The sequence below is a fragment of the Physeter macrocephalus genome, chromosome 17, assembly GCF_002837175.3.
Source record: "Physeter macrocephalus isolate SW-GA chromosome 17, ASM283717v5, whole genome shotgun sequence".
Taxonomy (NCBI): domain Eukaryota; kingdom Metazoa; phylum Chordata; class Mammalia; order Artiodactyla; family Physeteridae; genus Physeter; species Physeter macrocephalus.
The window spans coordinates 42,761,074-42,771,070 of NC_041230.1; the positions used below are offsets into that span (position 1 = coordinate 42,761,074).

General features: G+C 40.1%; 1 protein-coding gene and 1 pseudogene across 1 annotated transcript in view; both read left to right on the forward strand.

Moving 5' to 3' along the window:
• LOC102974179 (protein VAC14 homolog) overlaps nucleotides 1–9,997 on the forward strand; it is a 100,752-nt gene that overhangs the window by 67,871 nt on the left and 22,884 nt on the right. The window lies entirely within an intron of this gene.
• On the forward strand, nucleotides 4,371–8,619 carry LOC129391446 (TBC1 domain family member 14-like; annotated as a pseudogene).

A 9,997-nucleotide genomic window follows, 5' to 3' on the forward strand; every position in this document is an offset into this window, starting at 1 on the left:
AAAAAAAAAAAAAAAAAATATATATATATATATATATATATATATATACACACATATAGATAGATAGATAGATCAATGGTACAAGAGAAAGCCCAGAGATAAACCCATGCACCTATCGTCACCTCGTTTATGGCAAAGGAGGCAAGAACATACAATGGAGAAAGGACAGTCTCTTCAATAGGTGTTTCTGGAAAAACTGGACAGCTACATGTAAAAGAACGAAATTAGAACACCCCCTATCACCATACAAAGAAATAAACTCAAAATGGATTAAAGACCTAAATATAAGACCAGACACTATAAAACTCTTCGAGGAAAACATAGGAAGAACACCCTTTGACATAAATTACAGCAAGATCTTTTTTGACCACCTCCTAGAGTAATGAAAATAAAAACAAAGTAAACAAATAGGACCTAATTAAACTTAAAAGCTTCTGCACAGCAAAGGAAGTCATAAAGAAGACGGAAAGGTCTTCCCTGGTGGCGCAGTGGTTGACAGTCCACCTGCCGATGCAGGGGACACAGGTTCATGACCCGGTCCGGAAAGATCCCACATGCCTCAGAGTGGCTAGGCCCGTGAGCCATGGCCGCTGAGCCTGCGCGTCCGGAGCCTGTGCTCTGCAATGGGAGAGGCCACGACAGTGAGAGGCCCGCATACCACAAAAAAAAAAAAAAAAAAAAAAGACGACGACGAAAAGACAACCCTCAGAATGGGAGAAAATATTTGCAAACGAAGCTACAGACAACGAATTAATCTCCAAAATATACAAACAGCTCATGCACCTCAATATCAAAAAACCAAACAACCCAATTAAAAAATGGGTGTAAGACCTAAGTAGACATTTCACCAAAGAAGAGTTCCTTAAAAAAACAAAAAGTAGAGTTACCATATGATCCAGTAATCCCACTCCAGTTTTCCAGAGAAAACTATAATTTGAAAATATACATGCACCCCAGTGTTCACTGCAGCAGTATTTACAATAGCCAGGACATGGAAACAACCTAAATGTCCATCAACAAATGAATGGATAAAGAAGATGTGGTACACATATACAATGGAATATTACTCAGTCATAAAAAGGAACGAAATTGGGTTATTTGTAGAGATGTTGATGGACCTAGAGTCTGTCATACAGAGTGAAGCCAGCCAGAGAGTGAAAAACAAGTATCATATATTAACGCATGTATGTGGAATCTAGAAAAATGGTACAGATGAATCTATTTGCAGGGCAGGAATAGAGAAGTAGACGTAGACATAGAGAACGGACATGTGGACATGGGGTGGGAAGGGGATGGTCAGATGAATTGGGAGATTAGGATGGGCATATATACACTACCATGTGTAAAATAGATAGCTAGTGGGAACAAGCTATAAAGCACAGGAAGCTCAGCCTGGTGCTCTGTGACGAACTAGTTGGGTGGGATGGGGTGGGGAGAGGGAGGTCAAAGAGGGAGGGAATATAGGTATACATATAGCTGATTCACTGCATTATACAGCAAAAACTAACACAACATTGTAAAGCAATTATACTCCAATAAAAAAAATTTTTTTTTAGTTGTATGCGACTAGTCACACTGAAAAAAGCCAGATTGCAATAAACACAAATGTTATCTGGTGGAACAACCTATGCACTATGGAAGAAACCAGCAAAAATAAACCTACGAGTTCATTTTTTGGAATTATCAAACACAAATTATATAATAACCATACATTTAAAATAATTTTTAAAGTGTAAAAATATCTCCACAGAACAGAAAATTTAAACTCATGATGTAAAATGTTCACAAGACATTTATATGAAGTAAATATACAGTAGTTGAAAAAAATTTTTTTCTTGGTTTCTTGGTATTACAGGTCTTTTTTTAATTGAAGTATAGTTGATATATTGTGTTAGTTTCACAGCAAAGTGATTCACTTATATATATATATCCTTTACGTATACATATTCTTTACGTATATTCTTTACGTACACATATTCTTTACGTACACATATTCTTTACGTACACATATTCTTTACGTATACATATTCTTTACGCATATATTCTTTACGTATATATATATGCTTTATGTATATATATTCTTTACGTATATTTTCTTTACGTATATATATTCTTTACATATATATTTTACATATATATATATAAATATTCTTTTTCAGATTCTTTTCCATTATAAGTTGTTATAAGACATTGAATATAGTTCCCTTACTCTACAGTAGGTCCTTGTTTATCTGCTTTACATATAGCAGCATGTATCTGTTAATCCCCAACTCCTAATTTATCCCTCTTCCCACTTTCCCACTTGATAACCATCAGTTTGTTTTCTGTCTGTGAGTCTGTTTCTGTTTTGTAAATAAGCTCATTTGTATCACTTTTTAAGATTCCACATATAAGTGATATCATATGCTATCTGTCTTTCTCTGACTCACTTCACGTAGTGTGGTATCTTTACATCCATCCATGTTGCTGTAAATGGCATTATTTTTTTACGGCTGAGTAATATTCCATTGTACATATATACCACATCTTCTTTATCCATTCATCTGGTGATGGATACTTAGGTTGCTTCCATGTATTGGCTATTGTAAATAGTGCTGCAATGAATACTGTGGTGCATGTATCTTTTCTAAGTATGGTTTTCTCCGGATATATGCCCCAGGAGTGGGATTGATGGATCATATGGTAGCTCTATTTTTAGTTTTTCAAGGAACTTCCATACTGTTCTCCATACTGGCTGCACCAATTTACAATGCCACCAACAGTGTAGAAGGGTTCCCTTTTCCCCACACCCTCTCCAGCATTCATTCTTTGTAGATTTTTTGATGATGGCCATTCTGGCAGGTGTGAGGTGATAGACACCTCACTGGAGTTTTGATTTGCATTTTCTAATAATTAGCAATGTTGAGCATTTTTTCATATGCCTGTTGGCCATCTGTATGTCTTCTTTAGAGAAATGTCTATTTAGGTCTTCTGCCCATTTTTCGATTGGGTTGTTTGTTTTTTTGTTATTGAGCTGTATGAGCTGTTTGTATATTTTGGAAATTAAGCCCTTGTCAGTTGCTTCATTTGCAAATATGGTGGCATGTGGGATCTTAGTTTCCCGACCAGGGCACGCCCCCTGCATTGGAAGTGCGGATTCTTAACCACTGGAATGCCAAGGAAATCCCTGAAAATGTTTTATATCTTGATCTGGATATATATATACACACACACACACACCGTGGCATATAGGATCTTCCCAGGCCAGGGCTCGAACCCTTGTCCCCTGCATTTGCACGTGGATTCTTAACCACTGCGCCACCAGGGAAGCCCCATTCTAACTTTTAAATCTCAAATATAACTCAATCAAATTCAATAGAGCAAAACAAATCTAGAATTTTAAATTAACTATACCGTTGTTTTGTGTAAAATTCATAGATGATAAAAAGTAGACAGATTTAAAATCCTCTCCCCAATATTTTCAGTATACTTATAAAATGTCCATCACATTGAATGAAACACCACAAAACCAACTGCATTACACCTTTCATTTGCCCTGTGTGTATAATTAAATTCAATAAAATATAAAACTACAGTGAAATCTTTCTACAACATTAGCAGGTCACCCTCAAACAACTTGACCTACACATGACTTGTCTAGCCAAGACAACCTATCTTTCACAAATCAATCCTCTCCTCTTCTCTCCCCATAATACTCCATAAGCAGCAACAACTAGAGAGAAAAAAAATATCTAGTAATAAAGAATCAAAAGTCCCTGCTATACATTCAGGAAATTCAAATGAAAACCTGATAGTAAGCTTAAATATAACACTATTTATAAAATATTCAGGGAAAAGAAAGAAACAAGAAACGTACCTTTTCTATCAAGAGATATTTCTGATGGCAAAAAGTTTCAGGTGGAAGAGGATATTAGATTATGACTTAAATAGTAATTCCTCGCCCCACCCGGCTGCCGGAGCCAAGCCCAAGGTCCCGCCATGGAGCCCCACTCGCTCACTGGCTCGAGCCTGGAGCCGCCGGCCGCGCGCCTCTGAGCCCCTCGGCGTTCTTGGAATACGAAAACAAGCCTGGATGACCTAGCAGGCCACCCTCACCAAAGCAGAATGTGAGGAAGAATATTGACTTTGAGCCTCTCTCCACCACCACACTCATCCTGGAAGAGAGATCAGCAAATCTCTCAGCAAAGCCAGCTGAAGAAGCTCAGAAACACAGGCAACAATATGAAGAAATGGTGGTTCAGGCCAAAAAATGAGAGTTGAAAGAAGCCCAGAGAAGGAAAAAGCAGCTGGAAGAAAGATGCAGATTAGAAGAAAGTATTGGAAATGCCGTCCTCACTTGGAATAATGAGATTTTGCCTAACCGGGAAACAATGCGGTACTCTAGGAAAAGTTCGAGATTTATGGTGGCAGGGAATCCCTCCCAGTGTGAGAGGCAAAGTCTGAGAGAGGAGAAGGAGTTTGTTCCGGGTTCCCCAGGTGAGGGTGTTACGGGGCTGCAGCCCTGGTTTCTGCAGCATCAGCCCGTGCTCTCCCCTCCGTGCTGTGCCGAGTAGCACCATGTTGGGAGTCTTTGGCCCCTTTATGTCTGTCCCAGTCTGTTAGCAGTGTGTGTTCATTGTGACCAGCAGACCTCAGCGACTCTGCAGTTCCGAACGTTCTGAGTTAGCAGAGCTGTCCTGCCGTTAGAGTTGCCTTGCCTGAGCGCTTCACCTGTGTGTGTGCAGCTGTGCAGAGGCTGGCGGCTGTGCCCTCGGGCTCCCTTCTTGAGGCCCCCTGGGGTCTGCCCTCCATCGGCAGCTCTGCGGCAGTGCCCCCTGGCTCCGCACACCGTGCCCAGCTGCCTGCCGTTCCTGGAGCAGGCCAGGTTATTTCTTGTCGCTGTGCTTTCTGCTCAGAACGTCCTTCCCACCCTTCCTCTGCTTCGACTGCTACTGGTCACTGAGAATTTGGCTCCAGAATAGCGCTCTGGGCTCCTCTGGCTTGTGGCGCCCATCTCTGCGTGTGCGGTGCCTGTGGCACACCTGGCACAGCAGTAACGCACTGGAAGGTAGTCGTTGACCTCCTGGTCTGTCTGCTGGGAACGGTGGACTGTAAGCTCCCTGAGGCCAGGGGCTGTGACATAGCGACTGTGCCTCCCTGCTTTTGTGGTTTGGGGTTAAGCACGTGGGTAGACAAATATTTCGTCACTGAGAACAAACTCATAAACTCATGCTTCCGTTTTTGTCCAGGTGGTGCTCTAGAAAAGTTCGAGATTTATGGTGGCAGGGAATCCCTCCCAGTGTGAGAGGCAAAGTCTGGAGCTTAGCCATTGGCAATGACTTAAACATCACCCAGGAGCTCTTTGACATCTGTCTTGCCCAAGCCAAGGAGCAGTGGTGGTCCTTTAGCACGGCAGGCTCTGAAGTGGAGAATGAAGATGCTGGTTTTTCAGCAGCAGAGAAGCCAGTCTGGAGTTTATTAAACTAGACATTTCCAGAACATTCCCTAATCTCTGCATTTTCCAGCAAGGTGGCCCGTATCACAACATGTTGCACAGCATTTTGGGAGCTTACACTTGTTACCAACAGGATGTGGGTTATGTTCAGGGCATGGCCTTCATAGCAGCCATGTTGATCTTGAACTTAGATACTGTAGATGCCTTCATTGCTTTTTCTAATCTTTTGAATAAACCGTGTCAAATGGCTTTTTTCCAAGTGGACCACGGCCTTATGTTGACTTATTCTGCTGCGTTTGAGGTATTTGTTGAAGAAAATTTGCGAAAATTATTTGCTCATTACAAGAAAAACAACTTAACTCCAAACATCTACCTAATTGATTGGAGACAAAAGGCTTACTTCTAGAAGGTAAAGTCCAAACGTCATCTGAAACGAGCCTCAGTCCCTTAAATAAAGCCGATTTGTCTGCACCGTAGACAAATCTTGGAAGCAAGCCTTTGGGACTCTCGGCGTTTGTTGCTTCTGTCCCAAACCCTGAGACTGTTCCGACGCCGCTGAATTCTCGCTGGGAACAAGGGTTTGGAGGTGAGAGCTCATAGCTGAGGCCACAAGCACTGGTGTCACTGTGGAATAGTACAGACATCAGGCCATGAAGTGGCTGCTGGCAGGGGTGCTGGGCTGGCCTGTCTAGCTGTGCTGGGTAGGAGTGTTTGGCGCCTGCCTTAAAGGCCACCTTAATTTAACCAACAAATGATCTCTCCACAACATGAACACTCAACTCTTGCATAGGCTGTCCCTCTGCACCCCTGTTGGTGCACCTGTGCTGTAATTCGACTGTGAACCCCGACCTCGCAGATTCCCAGGCCTGGGGCCCGTGACCCCTGGGGAGGGGGTGTTAGGAGAGGATCACATTGGACCAGAGTCTTCAGCTTCTACCTTATCTCTTTTAGGCCCCCAAGTTAGATTCTTATGATTCCAGGCTAAAGGGAAGTTTGGAAAACATTGTCCTAGAACAGTGTCTTTTAAATTTTTTTCACCCTGACTTGCAAAAGGAAATACATTTTATGTTGTGAACCCCCGGCAAAAAAAATAGTAATTCCTCATTTCATTTTAAAGGATACAAACCATTACATGCTATATGGTGATGAGATTTAACTACTCACTATTCACCGAGTAAAATTTGACTCATCTAGATCCAGCACCTATAAAATATATGATAAACTGACATGATATGCATATAGCATATTACTTTCCCTGGTCATTTAATTGAGCTCTTGTCCTCCTGTTCTACAGGCAAGGAATTTCTTCCGGGTCTCACAAAACTAACTTACAAATTTAGGTTACTGCTCACAAAAGGACAGTGGACATCATTGAAAAATCTCAGAGTAAAAAGCTCTGAAAACACTTTCCTCCATAAAAGCAATGAGAACACTAGCAAAAACTGTCACAATCAGCTTTCTCAAAAAGCTAGAAATTAACCAAAGACTTGCAGCAATCTAGGGAATGATTATTCAAGGAAAAGAGCTGAATCTCAGTAAGAACAATGACCTTTGTGGCATTTTAATTTCCCTGTGCTCATCTGCCCATCCCCAGGTACACAGGAATCTTGAAAAACAACAGCCACACCAAGTCTCGCAGTCCAAGAAGCTCGAGTTCCCAGAAAAGGGTCATTATTGGACATGAAAGACTTCACATGTAAGGCTGTCATTATTGAACTTACTCAGAGCTCACTAGTACAAAAAGTGTTCTCCCTCCAAGACAATCTATCAAAACCAACCAGAGACAACTGTTGAACATAACTCTTAAAACTCAACAATAAAAAAGGGAACCCATAAATAGACAGGCAAAAGATCTTAGATATCTCACCAAAGAAAATAAACAGATGGCATAAAAGCATATGAGAAGATACTCAACATCATAATGCATTAGGGAATTGCAAATGAAAACAATTAGAAATCACTATACACCTATAAGAATGCCAAAAATCCAAAACATTAATAATACCAAATGCTGGTGTAGATGTGGAGCAACAGGAACTTTCATTCATTGCTGGTTGAAATGCAAAATGGTACAGCAACTTTGGAAGACACTTTGGCAATTTTTCTTTTTACAAAACTAAAATACTCTTACCATAAGACCCAGCAATTATGCTCCTTGATATTTACCCAAAGGAACTGAAAACTCACATCCACACAAAAACCTGCACATGGATGCTCATAGCAGCTTGATTCACAATTGCCAAAACTTGGAAGCAAGCAAGATGCCCTTCAGCAGGTGGACAGATGAACTGTGGTACATCAATACAATGAAATTTTATTCAAGGCTTAAATGAAATGTCTTTTCATAGCATGACAGCTCATGTTGAAACCTTAAATGCATATTACTAAGTGAAAGAAACCAATGTGAAAAGGCTACATACTATATGATTTCAACCATATGATATTCTGCAGAGGTAAAACTATGAAGACAATAAAAAGATAACAAGTTGCCAAAGGTTGGGGGATGGCCTGAGAGGGATGAATCAGCAGAGCACAGAGGATTTTTAGGGCAGTGAAACTATTCTGTATGATACTAAAATGGTGAATACATGTCATTAACCTTGTGTCAAAACCCATGAAATACAAAACACCAAGAGTGAACACGAGGACTTCCCTGGCAGTCCAATGGTTAAGACGTCACCTTCCAATGCAGGGGGTGTGGATTTGATCCCTGGTCAGGAAGCTTAGATCCCACATGCCTCATGGCCAAAAAACCAAAACATACAATAGAAGCAATACTGTAACAAATTCAATAAAGACTTTAAAAACGGTCCACATCAAAAATAACTTTAAAAAAAAAAGAGTGAACACAAACTGTGAACTATGGACTTTAAGTGATAATGATGTGTCAATGTAGGTTCATCAATCAAAGCAAATGTACTCTGGGTGCAGGATGTTGACAGTGAGGAGGCTGTGCATATGTGGAAACACAGGGTATATGGGAACTCTGTATGTTCCACTCAGTTAATATTACTAAACAATTAAGGAAGAAGTAGCATTAACTCCTCACAGACTTTTTCTTTAAATAAAAAGGAAGAAACACTTTCCATCTCATTTTATGAGACCAACAATACCAAAATCATACAAAGCCACTACAGGGGAAAAGAAAATTAGAGAACCATGATATTCTCCCAAAATTAGACATAAACATTCTTAACATTAGGAAATCTGACTTCACAATATAAAAATAATTATAGTAATAATAACATATAATAATGGAGTTTATTCCAGCTATGCAAAGTAGATTTCACAGTTAAAAAATCAACGTAATTCTCCATATTAATGGAATAAAGAAGAAAATCATATGATCACCTCAACTGATACAGAAAAACCACTCAACAGAATTCAACATCTCTTAGTGATGAAAACTCTCAGCAAAATAGGGAATGAAAGGGAATTTCCTCAACCTGATGAAGAACAACTATGAAAAAGCTGTAGCTTTCATCATACTTAATGGAGACAGACTGAATATTTTATCCCCAAGATCAGGAATAAGGCAAAGATGTACTGTCACTTCTATTAAACATCATATTGGAGGTCCTAGATGATGCAATAAAGGTAGATAGATAGATAAAAGACATACATATTGGAAAGAAAAAAGTAAAACATCACAGATAAATTTTTATAAATGTAAACCAAGTGAATTTTAGCAAGGTCACAGAAATTTAAATTAATATACAAAAATTGAAAGCATTGTTAAATACTAGCAATTAGCAAAAAAATTAAAGGAAAACAAAATTTGCAATATTATCAAGAAATATGAACTACTCTGGGATGAATTTAACAAAATTTCTGCAAGACCTATACAAGAAAAACTACAAAACACTACTGAGAGAATTTAAAGATGATGCAAATAAATGAAAGATGATACCACATGACTGAAAAAAATCATGTTTTTTACTGAGATAATTACCAGCTTATTGGTCTAACACAGATTCAGTGTACTCCCAAACAGATTATGGTAGAAATTGACAAGTTGATTCTAAAACTTATATGGGAAAGGGCCAACAATCACAAAGATTTCTTAGAGAAACATAAAAAGCTAAAAGAGTGACACTGAAAGGATCCAGATGGCGGAGTAGAAGGACATGCTTTCACTCCCTCTTGCGAGAACACCAGAATCACAACTAACTGCTTAACAGTCACCGACAGGAAGACACTGGAACCCACGAAAAAAGATACCCCACATCCAAAGACAAAGGAGAAGCCACAGTGAGATGGTAGGAGGGGCGCAATCACAATAAAATCAAAACCCATAACTGCTGGGTGGGTGACTCACAGACTGGAGAACACTTATACCACAGAAGTCCACCCACTGGAGTGAAGGTTCTGAGCCTCACATCAGGCTTCCCAACCTGGGGGTCCGGCAACAGGAGGAGAAATTCCTAGAGTATCAGACTTTGAAAACTAGTGGGATTTGATTGCAGGACTTAGACAGGACTGGGGGAAACAGACTCCACTCTTGGAGGGCACACACAAAGTAGTGTGCACATCGGGACCCAGGGGAAGGAGCAGTGACCCCAG